Consider the following 16099-nt stretch of genomic DNA (forward strand, 5'->3'; position numbering starts at 1 on the left):
TAGATACCAGAATAGTATAGCTGGTCAAGAGTCAACTTTCTTATGGTTAGTGTTTAAATGGTATTTCTTTTTCATCACTTTAAACTTTTCTTTGTCCTTATGTCTGTCAGGTGTGCATCGTTAAAAATATAACGCTGGTTTTTGCTCATTTTATGTAAGGTAACAATTATTATATATCTGGAGAATATTGTATATAAACATCTAATCATAATATATTTGAATTTATATTTTCCATACTACTCTGTTTTTTATTTGGTACATCTGTTTCACAGATATCCTCTCTCATATTCCTCCATTTTAATTAAATACATACTTTAAAATTCAATTTTCCCTCAATTAACCCTCAATTAACTTATTAATCATACATTATTATTTTTATTGTTTTATAAATATTTTCTGTGCTGTATGCAGATATCACTTTCTACTTTCTTTTTGCCATCTGAGGTATACAATTCAGTGGCATTTAGGGCACTCATCACCAATATCTCATTTTATGACCACTAAAGAACATTCTAGAGAACATCCATTGAGTATTTTGCAACTGTGAATCAAATAAAAGCAAAGGTATCTATGAAGCAATGTGGAGAAATATGCAGATATATTGCTAATTGAAAAACAGCCATGTGTAAAAGAGCAGGGTAGCATGTTCCTCTTTATACAACAATGAAGGGGAATAAAATACACATGTGTGTGCCCAGCTGAGCAGAAAGAAGCACAGGAAGAATAAATCAGAAACCGAGATTGTTTACCCACAGGAGGTGGGCAGAAGGGATGGCAAGATGAGTTGGATTTTTTATGTACTTTTGACTATGCTGTATTTTGCCACAAAAAATAAATAGGAGAGGTGGTGAATAAAGCAAAACAGATTAAAACAATACAAATGAACTGAAATTATATTTCAAATTAACTCCACAATTAGATTAGAGGGGAAAATAACATAAATAACCGAAGCAATTCTTAAACCCCAAATTTTGTCTGTATATTTCCACAATTAAAAATAGTCTAAAGAATGCTATAAGCTGTTGAGTATCATTAACAGTGGTGTGAGTTCAAGATTCTGAAACAAGTCACCATATATCCAAAGACTCAGCAACTAAATAAACACGGAGGAAAAGGGTTTCACTCTCACTCTTGAGAAAAGGTGCTCTGCACATGGAAAAGGAGAGGCTGGAAAGGACTCTATGGTGTCAAACCAGAATTGGAGCTATCAATCAGAAATCATGGGTTTTAAAATGTATAAATAGATTGCAATTTATAGGTTTACTATATGAACATCTATACTGTTCCCTTTCCCCATTCTTTCTGTGCCACTCCTGACTCATCTCCCACGGTAAAAATTTCCTTTAGTTTCTTAAGTTCTGTTTTTTTCTTCTGGTGTCTCTTTTATACATATTTTCCAGTTGGCTTCTCTATGATCATTTAGAATCTTTGTAAGTAATAAAGACACCGAAAGTTTCAAAATAAATAACACTGGTAATGTATTATAAGTCCGAGAATAATAATCCATGTATTCATAATGGTATAAATGAATAAATAAAGAAATGACTGCAGAATAAGGGTAAGTTAACTCTTATAAAGGAATATCAACTTACACCTGCCAGAATGGTTCCTATCAATAAATCAACAAACATCAACTGCTGGCAAGGATGTGGAGATAAGGAAACTCTAGGTACTGTTGCTGGGAATGCACACTGGTGCAGCCACGGTGGAGAACAGCATGGAGTTTCCTCAAAAAATTAAAAATGGAACTGCCTTTCGACCCAGTAATCGCTCTTCTGGAAATATATCCTAAGAATCCCAAAACACCAATCAGAAAGAATATATGCACCTCTATGTTCATCGCAACACTATTCACATTTGTTAAGATCTGAAAACAGCCCACATGACCATCAGCAGTTGAGTGGTTAAAAAAGCTGTGGTGCATTTACACAATGGAATACTACATGGCTGTATAAAAGAAGGAACTCTTACCCTTTGCAACAGCATAGATGGACCTGGAGAGTATTATGCTAAACAAAATAAGCAAGTCAGAGAAAGACAAATACCATATGTGGTGTCTAATGAACAAATAAAGTGATGAACAAGATGGAATCAGAAGCATGGATACATAGAATAGAAAGGGAGAAACCAGAGGGGAGAAGGTTTGGGGTGACCAGATAAAGAAGCTGAAAGTATTAGCTGAAGAACATATTTGCGTACCTCATGGACATAAACAATAGTGTAAGGAAGGCAAAAAAGAGGGAGGAGAGGGTAGTGGAGGTGACAAGGGGCATGTCTGCAATAATGTCAACATTAAATTTTTTTTCATAAAAAGAAAAGAATACAACTAAAAAGGAAGAAGAAATGATAGAATTAGAAAACTTGCCATTAGACCACCATATTTGCCAAGTAGGCATCAGCAATGGATGTGAAATATAGTGGGTGAGATTTTAATAAGAAAAATGTTAATGTTATAGAATCAAAATAACTACCCAAATGATACCTATTAATTACAAATTTAAAAGAGTAACGTTTAATAAATGTTAACATTATAGTACAGACATCATCTTAACCAATTGATCAAGGATAAAAACTCAAGTATTTGGAAAAATTAATATCACAAGCCTAATTATATGCACTGTGGTATATATGCTGAAAACAAAATATGTATACACACATAGAAGGTAAACATCACAAAATGTTAACCATTAAGGAATCTGGCTGAAGCCTGTCCAGGAATTCTTGATACCATTTTCACAACTTTCTATATCTTTGAAATCATTTCAAAATAAAAAGTTGAAAAAACTTTGTCCCAGCTGGAGCAATGCCCAAGAACAAAGCAGTCCAGGGCATGACTGGAATCAGGGACACTGTCCCCTAGGACTCCAGTCACTCATCAGAAATCAGCAGTCAGAAATCAGCCACAAGCTTGGTGACTTGGCTGCAGTCTCTCATTAGTAGTTAAATGTCATCTGTGGACTCATTTCTCTGGAGCTGGTTAAGGAAAATGAAAGTCTGTAGAAATGCCAAGGCCCCAAATATTTCTTCTGTGTGTCTACATGTTAGGTCTCCTGAAGAAAAGCTGAGGAGATGGGCGACAGTCTGGAGCAGAAAGTGTCTGTACTCACCAATGACGAGCCCAGGTGAGAGGAGCTGGAAATCTGACCTTGGCTATGGCCTGCCTGTGTGCTAGTGGGTTCATGTATGAGACTCTGTGTCCATGACCCTGTGTGTGTGTGCACGTATTGTATATGCTTGTATATGTGCTGTTTGATAGTTGTGTTTTTGTGCTATGAATCTGGCACACAGTCTTGTTTTAGTGTATGTAGACCAAGTTCTCAGCCTCCTGGGGTGTGGTTGGGACTCCTGATTCATGTCTGTGACTGTAAACACTGGCATCACAGCTGAGCACCGGGAGTGAGACTGTTGTCTCTGCTGTTGGACAAGAAGATGCCGAGCTCATAAGGAACAAAGGTCAGCTCAGAGAGCTCAGACCTCTGCTCAGCAGTGTGTTGTGCACATGTGAGCTGTGCTGTGCCTGTGGGTGATGCTCTCGTGTATGAGAGCTGGAAGTAGTGTTATTGGATTTTCTCTGTGTGTATGTCACCATGTGTGTGTGACCATATGCATGGGTGTTGGTGGTTTAATGAAGGTGCCTGTGGCTGAATAGACTTAACTGCCCCATGCTGACTGCCCTCCCCCAGCAAGGGGAAGGTCAGATGGAGGGAAGCTCATTAATACACTCTCATTAATAGGAGAGTGTATACTGTTTGTTGTAGTGAGTGTGCCTGGGTGTGCATATGTATTGTGGTGTGTGTGTCTTGTAAGATTTTTGAATTGTTTGTGGTCTTGTGTGATTTTGGTGAAGTGTGTGTAGTGTTTGAGTTATGTATATGTGGTGAGTTGAATGTTCACCAGGTGCATCATGAAGCAGATGTGTTGATGTGCATTGTGAGTATGTTTTGGGATGAGAGGTATATTATTATACTAGAGGCCTGATGCACGAAAATTTGTGCAAAAGTAGGCCTTCCTTCCCCTGGCTGCCGGCACTGAATTCCCTCCGGCAAATGGGACCCAGGCTTCCCTTTGGCCACTGGCAGGCACCCGACCTGGAACGCTTCACTCTAGCCTCCAGCAGGCACCTGGGACCCGGACTGCTTTCCTCCGGCTGTTGGTAGGCACCTGGGACCCGGGCTGCCTCCCTCCTGCCCTGGCTTCATCCAAAAATGATGCCTGGAAGGATGTAGGTCTAATTAACATATTACCCTTCTATTATTATAGATGTTGTGTATGTCCAACTTTGTGTTAATTATGACTTGTATGTATACATATGAGTGTTTTTGAGATGAACCAAATATTGCCTATTCTTCCTCTAAGATGAAAATTTGGTCAGGGGTGACTTACATTCCCAAATCAGCAGTGTGTGTGTGTGTGTGTGTGTGTGTGTGTGTGTGTCTGTGTGTGATCTGCATCCATGACTCCAGTATTTCCTAAAGTGTCCTCCTTCTGGGGCACCATTACCTAAGATACTCAAATTCTAAGCAACACCCTGTTTCTTGAAATGGATCTGCTATCATTTGTATGTACCTGAGTGTGACTGAGTTGCTCAGAATTTTCCAACCTTTTCTTTATTTTTACTAAACATCCCAGGGAAACAAACAAAGAAATAAATAAACCATAAACTCCAGGCATCATGATGTGTGAAGATGTTGGGTAGAATTACCATTAAATAGTGATGAGAACTTGGGGAAGTTATATAAAATATTGGTCTTACTCTCACGTCTATAAAATGGAAAGAATGACACAAGTTTTATGAATCTTGCAGATACTCTTAGTAAATAGTTATTGCATAAATAGACCTAATGTATTTGAGAATTTTTTTGTCAGTTGGAAAGTAAATAAATATGAAGGACTATAATTATCTAGTAAAGGGAATAAAAAAATTTTGGAAAATTCTGGGTCCTCACAGCTCTAAAATAATATATTGTGTTTGGCTCCTAAGCAAGAAAAGGGAAGTTTCCCTGTGTAACAGTTAAGAGCATGGGTTCTGATCACAGGGACATAATTAGACTGAGCCCCATGAAGTAGATAACAGTGGTGATTTTTAATTTATAGAAAATGGTAATACATATGTGTCAAGTTAAAACAGTACATATCACATATGTAATAGATACTAATATACACACGCATATTTGTGCACCATTCTGTCCCTGCTGTACTGCTGTGTGCCCACAGAATTTGTGTCATTTATGTTTCTATTTTTAAAAACTAAAATAGGTCAAAGAATACAAATCCTTAGAGCAGCTGTGAAGAGGTTTTGAAATCTGGGAATGTAAGGCTGATGTGTGAATTAAATTGGGAAATGTAGGTAAAGTCCTTAGCCTGGTACCCAAATATTCATCTATGTGTTCAGCATTATTATGAAAGACTAGAGGGTTAGTGCACGAATTTGTGCACATTGAAAGGAAATTAATTAGAAAAATATTTTAATATCACTATTCTCCCTTTCTCTATAACATAAGTGTCACGATAGGCAATGACAGATGGAAACACACGCATGCGATTGGTGCCAGTGAGAGTTTTATATATAGAGAGATAAACTTGCTTAATTAGACCTGCTTTCTGATTTAGCTAAACTTTTTCCAGCCCAGTGAAGCACCCCAACTTCTCTTTCAGGTAATTGTCAGCAACACAGCAGTAAATATCAACACGAAGGAGATTATTATTGTAGATCACGCAAGGAGAACAAAGGGTAAAATATTTAACTGCCTCAGTGTTTGACTATATTCTGAGCAGTGAGAAAACCTGACGTCATTTTCAAGTTCCACCATTTCTTCTTTTCAGTCAGGTCAAGTTTAGAAAGTTTCTAAACTTTCTAAATCTCCATTTTCTGGCTAATGAAAAGAATATAGGATTCTACCGCATCTCCTATCTACCTACTCCAGGACTACTGTGCAGATCAAATGAGATGAGGTATGTGAAAATGCTTCACAGACATTTGGTTAAAGTGTAAAATGTATTCACCTGGCTATGAAGCAAGTCGTGTTCCTGGGCTGAAGAAACTCCAAGGAGGCTAGTTGATGGGGAGAGGAAGCTGGGCGTTGCTAAGTGACATCATTACCCAGTGCCACAGCTGCTGTTTCTGGGTTGGGCTGGGCTGTGGGCCGCATTTTGCACCATGGGGTTTCAGCAGGATGATGAGCAGGTTGCCCAGCACCGTGGTCAGGTACATGCCCAGGAACAGGGTGAAGAACACGCCCTGCTGCCCTGAGGGATGGGGAGCCCCAGGAGGAGGAACTGGGACACGCTGCTCTGGTTCTCAGGCCTCATGCTGCTCTTCTGTCTGCTGGGGATGAAGAAGGTGTGGGAGTCTCAGGAACCTAGACTGCAATGGCTGCAATTTGGTGGGCTGTCACCCTGGAGTGGTGGCAGAGCCTGATTCCCTCTTGGGGGAAGCCGAGTGTTGCTTTGTCAGCGCCAGGTCCATGGTGCCGTTTCTTTGTAAATGGCCAGCGCACATCACGGTAGTTCCTCTGTTGAGCATCTTCCCTCTGGTGGTCAGTGCGCATCAAAGTGATCAGTCGGATCAAAGCGACGAGTCAGATGGTCAGAAGGACACTTAGCATATTAGCCTTTTACATATATAGATACTTTGTGAACTATTCTGGTTTTGGAGATATTCTGGCATCCAGTGGCTATCAATGGCCACCCATTTTAGAGTGTTCCTGAGTTTACAGCTGGGGGTCAATGGGAGCTGGCAGGTTCACAGGAGGTCTGACAATGCTCCACAACACCCACTCAGCACTGGAGTCTCACGTTACTTTCAGGCAGAAACAACCGACACCGGTTTGCAGGGGCTCACCTTCTATTCCTGCCACAGTGAATCATTATGGTTAGGCTCTGGCCTGGTGTAGAAATGATCCCTCCATGCTTATCAAAATATAAAATCATAGAAATGGGCACCTTGCTTTTCTTGCTCACTGCTGCATTTCAGTCCTTAGTAGAGGTCCCGACTCAGTCTTAATATTAATATTTGAATGAACAGTGAACCTCTCTTACTTCTATGTGATGAGGTCTTGTTGATTACTTTGGGGTTCAGTGTTTTCCTGGAGCCAGGCTGGAATAGAGGGAAGTTGCATACATCCACAGGAGTGAGAAATTAATATGAAAGTATTTAAAATTTAATGGTTTTCCCAATAATGACAGTATGAGATGAGATGTCCTGTTCATCCTTTCTAGGTTCCTGAGACTCCCACACCTTCTTCATCCCCAGCAGACAGAAGAGCAGCATGAGGCCTGAGAACCAGAGCAGCGTGTCCCAGTTCCTCCTCCTGGGGCTCCCCATCCCTCAGGGCAGCAGGGCGTGTTCTTCACCCTGTTCCTGGGCATGTACCTGACCACGGTGCTGGGCAACCTGCTCATCATTCTGCTCATCAGGCTGGACTCTCGCCTGCACACGCCCATGTACTTCTTCCTCAGCCACTTGGCCTTCTCTGACATTTCTCTCTCCTCTGTCACTGCCCCTAAGATGCTCATGAACATGCAGACTCAGCAACAATCCATCTACTATGTGGGATGTATTTCTCAGTTGTATTTTTATAAACATTTTTCTTGTCTTGACAATTTTCTTCTGGCTGTGATGGCATATGACCAGTACACGGCCATCTGTCACCCTCTACACTACACAACCATCATGAGGGAGGGGCTGTGTGTGCTGCTGGTGCCTGGGTCCTGGATTCTCTCCTGTGGCCAATCCCCGTTGCACACCCTCCTATTGGTCTGACTGTCTATCTGTGCTGACAATGCCATCACCCACTTCTTCTGTGACCTCCTTGTGCTCTTGAAACTGAGCTGTTCGGACACCTTCCTCAATGAGGTAATCATATTCACCAAGGGAGGAATGATTTTCTGTTTTTGTTTTGGTGTTATTTCGTGCTCATATATCCGATAGGGACCATCATCCTGAGGGTCCCCTCCACTAAGAGACTCCTTAAAGCCTTTTCTACCTGTGGCTCCCATCTCTCTGTGGTGTCTTTATACTACGGGACACTTGCTGGTGTTTACTTTTCCTCCTCATCATGGGGTTTCAAAGACATAATTGCTTCAGTCATGTACACAATAGTTACCCCCATGCTGAACCCCTTCATCTACAGCCTGAGGAACAGAGATATAAAACAGGCCTTACAGATGTGTGTCAATAGGGTTAAGTCAGTGATGGTGAACCTTTTGAGTTCGGCGTGTCAGCATTTTGAAAAACCCCACTTAACTCTGGTGCCGTGTCACATATAGAAATGTTTTGATATCTGCAACCATAGCAAAAAAAAAGATTTATATTTTTGATATTTATTTTATATTTAAATGCCATTTAACAAAGAAAAGTCAACCAAAACAATGAGTTCACGTGTCAGAGGTTCGACACCACTGGGTTAAGTTCTTTAAGCATCAATCACTGAATCCTGCTGTTGCAGTCAGGAGCACAGTGAGATAGATCCCAAAAAATAATTGTATGGTCGACATTCTCATATAACTTTCATAGAATATACTTGCTGTCATATGTACAGTGTTGTTAATTTGTCATCTATGTTAAGTTTGCTACTTGGATTATTAATAATTCTTTATTTCTAACTAGAGGCCCGGTGCACAAAAATTTGTGCACTCAGGGGGGTCCCTCATCCTGGCCTGTGCCCTCTCGCAGTCTGGGACCCCTTGGGGGATGACCACCTGCTTGCTTAGGCCTACTCCTCGGGGGATTGGGCCTAAGCTGGCAATCAGTCATCCCTCTGGCAGCCCAGCAGCCCTCGGGGGATGTCCACTTGCCAGCAGGGAGTAGACCTAAGCTGCAGTCGGACATCCTTAGCGCTGCTGAGGAGGCAGGGGAGGCTCCCACCACCACCGCTGTACTGGCAGCTGTCAGCCTGGCTTGTGGCTGAGCAGAGCTCCTCCATGTGGGAGCTCACTGACCTCCAGAGGGCAGCTCCTGCATTGACTGTCTGCCCCCTGGTGGTCAGTGTGTGTCATAGTGACCAGTCATTCCCAGTCTTTCTGCTGTTAGGGTCAGTTTGCATATTACCCTTTTACTATATAGGATAGAGGCCTGGTGCACGGGTGGGGGCCAGCTGGTTTGCCCTGAAGAGTGACCCGGATCAGAGTGGGGCTCCCTCTTGGGTGCCTGGCCAACTTGGGTGAGAGGCTGATGGCTGTTTGCAGCTGGTCACACCCCCTTCAGGGTGGGGCTCCCCGCTGTGGTGCCTGGCCAGCTTGGGTGAGGGGCTGATGGCTGTTTGCAGCTTGTCACCCCCCCTTCAGGGTGGGGGTCTCCACTGGGGTGCCTGGCTAGCCTGGGTGAGAGGCTAATGGGTGTTTTCAGGCTGTTCACATCCCCTTCAGGGTGGAGGTCCCCACTGGGGTTCCTGGCCAGCCTGGGGGAGGGGCTGATGGCTCTTTGCAGGTTGTTCAAGCCCCCACAGTGGGGACCCTCACACCATGGAGGTTTGGCCAGCCTGGGTGAGGGGGTGATGGCTGTTTTCAGGCTGGCCACACCCCCTTTAGGGGGGGGGCCCACTAAGGTGCCTGGCCAGTCTGGGTGAGGGGCTGAGGGCCATTTTCAGGCTGGCCAAGCCCCCCAGCGACGGAAGCTCCCAGCCTCTCCTTTTTTATTTTTTTTATTCTGGGATTTATTTACCTTCTATAATTGAAACTTTGTTGCCTTCAGTGGGCTCAGAGCTGGCTACTGCTTGCTCCAGCTCTGTGGCCACGGCTGGCTGAAAGCAGGTATCTGGGGTTTATTTACCTTCTATAATTGCAACTTTATTGCCTTCAGTGGAGCTCCGAGCCAGCCGGGAAGCGTGGCTTCCTCCATCACTGGAGCAACCAAGCCTCCTGCTCGCTTTAGCTCCATGGCTGCTGGCCGCCATCTTGGTTGGGTTAATTTGCATATAGTCACTTTGATTGGCTGGTGGGCATGGCTTAAGGCATAGAGAAGGTACGGTCAATTTGCATGTTTGTCTTTTATTAGTGTAGGTTAATATTTTTATACGTCCATCATCTCATATAATAGACTAGAGGCCCGGTGCACAAAAATTTGTGCACTCAGGGGGGAGAGGGGGTTCCTCAGCCCATCCTGTGCCCTCTTGCAGTCTGGGACCCCTCAGGAGATAATGACCTGCTGGCTTAGGCCTGCTCCCAGGTGGCAGAGGGCAGGCCCAATCCCTAGGTGCAGCCCCTGGTCGGGCTCAGAGCAGGGCCGATTGGGGAGTTGGGGCGCCGCCCCCTGTCATGCACAGAGCAGGGCGGATCGGGAGGTTGCGATGCCACCCCTAGTCATGCTCAGGGTAGGGCCGATTGGGGGGTTGGGGCACTGCCCTCTGTCACACTCAAGGCAGGGTCGATAGGGAAGTTGCGGCGCCAGCCCCTGTCACACACAGAGCAGGGCCGATCAGGGGGTTGGGGCACTGCCCCCTGTCACACACAGAGCAGGGACCATCAGGGGGGTTGGGGCTCTGTACTCTGTCACACACAGAGCAGGGCTCATCAGGGGTTTGGGGAGCTCCCGCTTGTCATGCACAGAGCAGGGTCAATCAGGGGTTTTGGGAGCTCCCCCCTGTCATGCACAGAGCAGGGCTGATCAGGGGGTTGGGGAGCTGCCCCCTGTCACACACAGAGCAGGGCCCATCAGGGGGTTGAGGAGCTCCCCCCTGTCATGCACAGAGTAGGGCCAATAGGGGAGCTGGGGCACCGCCCCCTGTCACATACAGAGCAGGGCCCGTGGGGGGGGGGTAGTTGAGGCGCCACACCCTGTCACATTCAGGGCAGGGCCGATGGGGAGGTATGGCTCTACCCCGTCTCACATAGAGCAGGGCCCGTGGGGGGGTTGGGGCGCCGCCACTGTCACACACAGAGCCGCAGGGCAATCAGGGGGTTGGGGCGCCGCCCTCTATCACCCACAGAGCCGCAGGGCTGATCAGGGGGTTGTGGCCCCGCCCCCTGGGCACAGAGCTGCAGGGCAATCACAGGGTTTGGGCGCTGCCCCTTGTCACGCTGATCCCGGAGCCAGGAGGCCTCGAGGCTCCGCTGATCCCGCCCGGCAGGGTCACAGATCCGGGTCCCAGACCGCAGACAGCCTTGCCTGCTGCCGCCTGCCTTCAGTATGCAAATTAGCCGCCATCTTGTTGCTTCAGGGTGGGGGCCGCTGGTTTGCCCTAAAGGGTGTCCTGGATCAGGGTGGGGGTCCCCACTGGGGTGCCTGGCCAGTCTGGCTGAGGGGCTGAGGGCCGTTTTCAGGCTGGTGGGCAACTGAAGCTCCAAACCTCTCCTTTTTGTCTTTTTTTTTTATTCTGGCATTTATTTACCTTCTATGGCTGTCACTGGAGCTGAGAGCCGGCTTTAGCTCTGAGGCCCAGCTGAAGCTCTGAGAACTCAGCTGCTGAAAGCAGGGATCTGGGTTTGTTCTATAATTGAAACAATGTTGCGGTCCTGCTGGCTGAAGCCCGGCTGGCTGAAAGCAGGTTTCTGGGGTTTTGTTTAGCTTCTATAATTGCAACAATGTTTCTTAAACTGCAAGCTCAGAGGCCGGCAGCGGCAGGTGGGGAACCTTGGCTTCCTCCATCACTGGAACAAGCGAGCCTCTTGTTCGCTTCAGCTGCCTGCATGCCGGCTGCCATCTTGGTTGGCAGTTAATTTGCATATCACCCTGATTAGCCAATGGGAAGCGTGTCGGAGGTATGGTTAATTACCATGTTTGTCTATTATTAGATAGGATATGCATAGCCCATGGACACAAACAATAGTGTGGTGAAGGCCTGGGAGGGGCGGGTGTGGGGTGGAGGGGGCCAATGGGGGAAAAAAAGGTAACAACTGTAATACTTTCTAAAATAAGGATACATTTAAAAAACTAAAGAGATTTTTTGAGGTTTAAGTGAATACAAAAAACTTCATATATTTAAAGTATACAATTTGAATACTTTTGACATATGTATACATCCATTAAACTATCACTACAAGCTATTAGGACCAGGAAGTTTCCCCAAGCCTACCTCCTGCTCCTTCTTTGCTCCTCACCTCTGTCCCCCAGGGGAGCTACTGATATGTTTCTCTCACATCAATTAGTTTGCACCTTCTAGAAGTTTATCTAAATGGGATCATACAGAATATATTCTTTCATTGCTGCCTTCTTTCACTCGGCATATGCATTTTGAGGTTCATCTACGTTTAATGATGAATATGTATCAAGACATTTTTATATTCTTCTTGCTCTTTAGATGATTCTTTTTATTGGCAAGTCCTATTCCACTGTACAGATACACTACAGCTTTTTTGTTCACTCACCTGTTGAAGGGGCTTTGTGTTTTAACAGAGGTCTGTATAGTGCTTTGGGAGCCTGCTGAATGACATAATTGGAATTGTGATGCAGAGGCCACGGGCAACTGGGAGCCTTCTGCTTGCCATCTGGAGACTTGGGCAGAGGTCCTAGGTATCAATGACATTACGGACACTGTCGGCTGGGACTGCAGTTGCAGTTCAGTCTCTGGCCCCTAACCATGTTCCTTCCAAGGGGCCTGGAGGAACTTGGGCAATTATCCCAATTGACTGCTGCTCTAGTCGGAGGCTTGGGGCTGTCTCCCTCTGGGGTCTCTTTCTGATGCTAAAAGGAGATCAACTGCCCACTGTTTTGAAGCTGGTGAACAGACATGAGAATCTGTAAAGGTCCTCAGACCATGATGGTTTGTTCCCTTCCCTTTAATGCTGGGTCTCCTGCAAAGAAACTGAAGATTTGGGAAACAGCACAAAGCACAAGGTATCAGAACTCATAGCGCTGGTATAGATTAGAAGGGACTCAGAAATCTCCATAGTCGTGTGTGTGTGTGTGTGTGTGTGTGTGTGTGTGTTGTATGACTTTGTGTGTGTGTCACTTACTCACACACTGAATGCCTCCACCGAGGACATGTATAAGTCAGAGAAGGCGGAAAGTTTCCTCAGCGATGTCTGCCTTATTCTCTTGTGTTTTGTTGCCTGTGTGCTGCAAGGAAGACCTTGTGCATCACTTGTGATTCGAATGTGTGACTGCCTGTGACTGCAATGTGTGCGGTGGAGGATGCTTGAGAGTTATGTGTGTGCAACTGTGCTGCACACGTGTGAGTGTGTTTTGTGTGAGTTTTGCATAGATTTGTGTGACATTGACTCACACTCTGGCTGTATTTACTTAGCTTGAGTGTAAGCCAGGGAAGTCTGTAAGTCTCCATCTGGCAAGGCTGTGGCTGTGACAGTGTGTGAGTGCTCTTGTGTGTAACAAACCCACACCTTGACTTCCTTCACACAGAAGATACATAGGATGGAGACTTAAAACCAAGATACTGAAACAGGCCAACAAATGTCTTGCTTTCATATGTTTGGATTCACCATAGCTACAGACCGGAATCCACACAGGCAGCTCCAAAAAAAGCCCATTTTGAAGATCTGATGGGGGCCAATTTTTAGTGATTTGAATACAGGAGCATCCCTGGAAGCCCAATGTTTTTGAACTTCTTCTTAAACTTTGTTACATGGTTTAGAAACTAAATGCTCATATCTGAGGTCACATATGTCTACACTCAACTTAATAGCTCTGTGGTTTAGATGCTCAGCAGCCTCCACTGTCAAATGGGAATAATGACAATCACTGGAATCTTGTCTGTAAGGTGCTTAAGTTCTAGCACATTGTAAGCACTTGGTAATTTGTAGCCTGTAGAGGCCATGACACCTGACTGTCCATTTCCTGAATGCTAGGAGACAATACCTGGTACACTGACAAGAAAGTCAGTCTATCTAAAGACTCCCCTGGACCTCCAGGCAGCCGCTTCTCTTCCCTATTACTGAGTGTCTCCCAGCCACCTCTTTCACTCATGGTGATGACAGAATCAAGGTACCATTTCTGTATTGTTCCCATCCCTCAAAATGGGTCTCTTCCAGGAGATGTTTGAGATCCTAGTTACTTACTGGCATTACTTAACCTTAAGTAACTAGCATTACACACACACACACACAACAAGATCAATGCCAAGTTCCTCTCCCAAGCTTATGGGTATTTTGACATTCAACTTTAGCTTAACCTTTCTACCTTCCACAGGGAGAAATGAGTGAAATCTCTTCCCAGTGAAAAGATGACGAGAAAATCTACCTTTGAGATCAGGTTCCGCTGGGTAATTTCTATGTGAAATTGTGTAAGCCATCTCTCTACTGTTAGTAAATGAAGGAACAAAAATCACCATCACCCTACTTCCCAGATACAGAATAAACAATGGTAGATTGAGTGAAATTGGAGGTACATGAAAGCCATTTGCAAAATACTGGTCTTTAGGACTATGAGTGGTGACCCTGTCTGAGCAGAAGGACTCCCTCTAATGCTGAGACTATATTTCTTAAGGTCCTGACTCTTTTGTCTAATTAAAAAGAGAGAGAAACAGCAGGGTTATAGGAGCAGAGACTCTAATAAACTTAAGAAACATGAGACAATTGAGACTACAGCAGTTACTAACTGTGTGATCATGTGGGTTCTCACAACTTCTGAATATGTATATAATGAAGTTTTACAACACCTACCTCCTAGGACAATTGAAATTTAATGTGTCAATGAATGCAAAAATGTATTGGTTTGACAGAGTGTTTACTAAATGTCAATTATTATAAACTAGGGGCCCAGTGCATGAATTTGTGCACTTTGAAAGGAACTGGAGGCCGTAAGGTTGCGGTGGGCACAGGGGTGGGTCTTGGCCCATCCTTGGAGCCCCTGCCAGATCCATCCTACTGAGCGCCCCCAGGTCCCCTGTCTGTCAGCAGCCCTTCTGCCACCACCACTGACAGCACGAAGCGATTTGAGCCAGTGCCAGTTTCAGGAGCGAGCAGCAGCAGTGCCGGCAGCAGATGAGAGCAAAGAATTTTCAATAACCACCAGAGGCTTGCCCCAATTACAGCAACTGGCGCCGAGCCTTGGACTAGCATCCCCACTCACCTACTCCACCATCCCACCATGGCCGATGCCCACCATGTTCTGTGCTCTGCCACCTGGTGGTCAGCACACATGATAGCGACTGGTTGTTTGGTTGTTCCACCATTTGGTCTATTTGCATATTAGCCCTTTATTATACAGAATGTGAAGATCGGTACTAGAAGTAGTGATGGTTCGTCAGGTAACTCTGAATCCTAATAGGCACGTCCCATCCTTCAGGGTCCCTAGTTCTCAGATGCCAGATCTCAGATCTCAGGTGTTTCCTGCCAATGGATCCTCATTTCTGAGCCAGCATGAAGCAACAGATACAGATGGAGATAGATGCACTGAGGTAAGTTTACTTCTTGGCAAAAAGATGGATGTGCATTTAGACTTGTTTCACCAGAAGATTTTACCCAATGACAGGATATGAGCTCTGCAATGCCTCTTGAGAGGGTGAGAGCTCAGATAAGGTAGCACAAGGAGCTAGGTCACCTCCTTGGCCCTTTGCGCTGATCCTTTCAAGATGCTGTTTGATTAAATTCCTACATTTGATCTTGGCTTTTTGGGGGTAGTTAGCACATCATAAAAATAATGACTAAAATTTTGTGTGTTCATTTTACGCAGGCACTGTTCTTAGATATTCATGTGTCTTGAATTAGAACGCTCTTATTGACTCTAGGAATGTGTGATATTGGTATCTTCACATACTGTGGCATAACATGTGGCCACAATAGAATCAGCTCCTTAAGTCAGCCATCAAGAGAGCGATGTCACCAGACTCCCAGCACAAGGAATCTGGCCGCAGAGCCTTACCTTTACTCAGTCCTCTGTCAGGTGTGCCCAGAGGATCAGGGGGCAGAGGAAAGAAGTCCTGTGTGTCCCATTTATTCTTGCATCTCTAATTAGTATCACAGTGCCAGGAACCTGGGCGATTAAATAATAAGGATGAATTTGTTCTGTTTTCATTTGAAAGAAGCCATATTGGGCATTGAAGGTGTGTTGCTTGCAATGAAAGCTCTAGCAGATTATATGAATGCAAGGAGATGTTATTTTTCTCCAGGAGAAAGTAGGAAAACCTACAGTGGTGACCATAAACACACTTTCAAAGTCTCTGGCCTTCTTCACTGTCCTTTCATCCCCAGGAGAGAGAAGAGCAGC

General features: G+C 45.0%; 1 pseudogene; it reads left to right on the forward strand.

Annotated features, from left to right (window-relative positions):
* The first annotated feature begins 7268 nt into the window (after positions 1-7268).
* On the forward strand, positions 7269-9487 carry LOC139021004 (olfactory receptor 1J4-like; annotated as a pseudogene).
* The last annotated feature ends 6612 nt before the right edge of the window (positions 9488-16099 follow it).

The sequence above is a fragment of the Myotis yumanensis genome, unplaced genomic scaffold (assembly GCF_028538775.1).
Source record: "Myotis yumanensis isolate MYYU_CA2020_CCGP unplaced genomic scaffold, mMyoYum1.0.hap1 SCAF_12, whole genome shotgun sequence".
Taxonomy (NCBI): Eukaryota; Metazoa; Chordata; class Mammalia; order Chiroptera; family Vespertilionidae; genus Myotis; species Myotis yumanensis.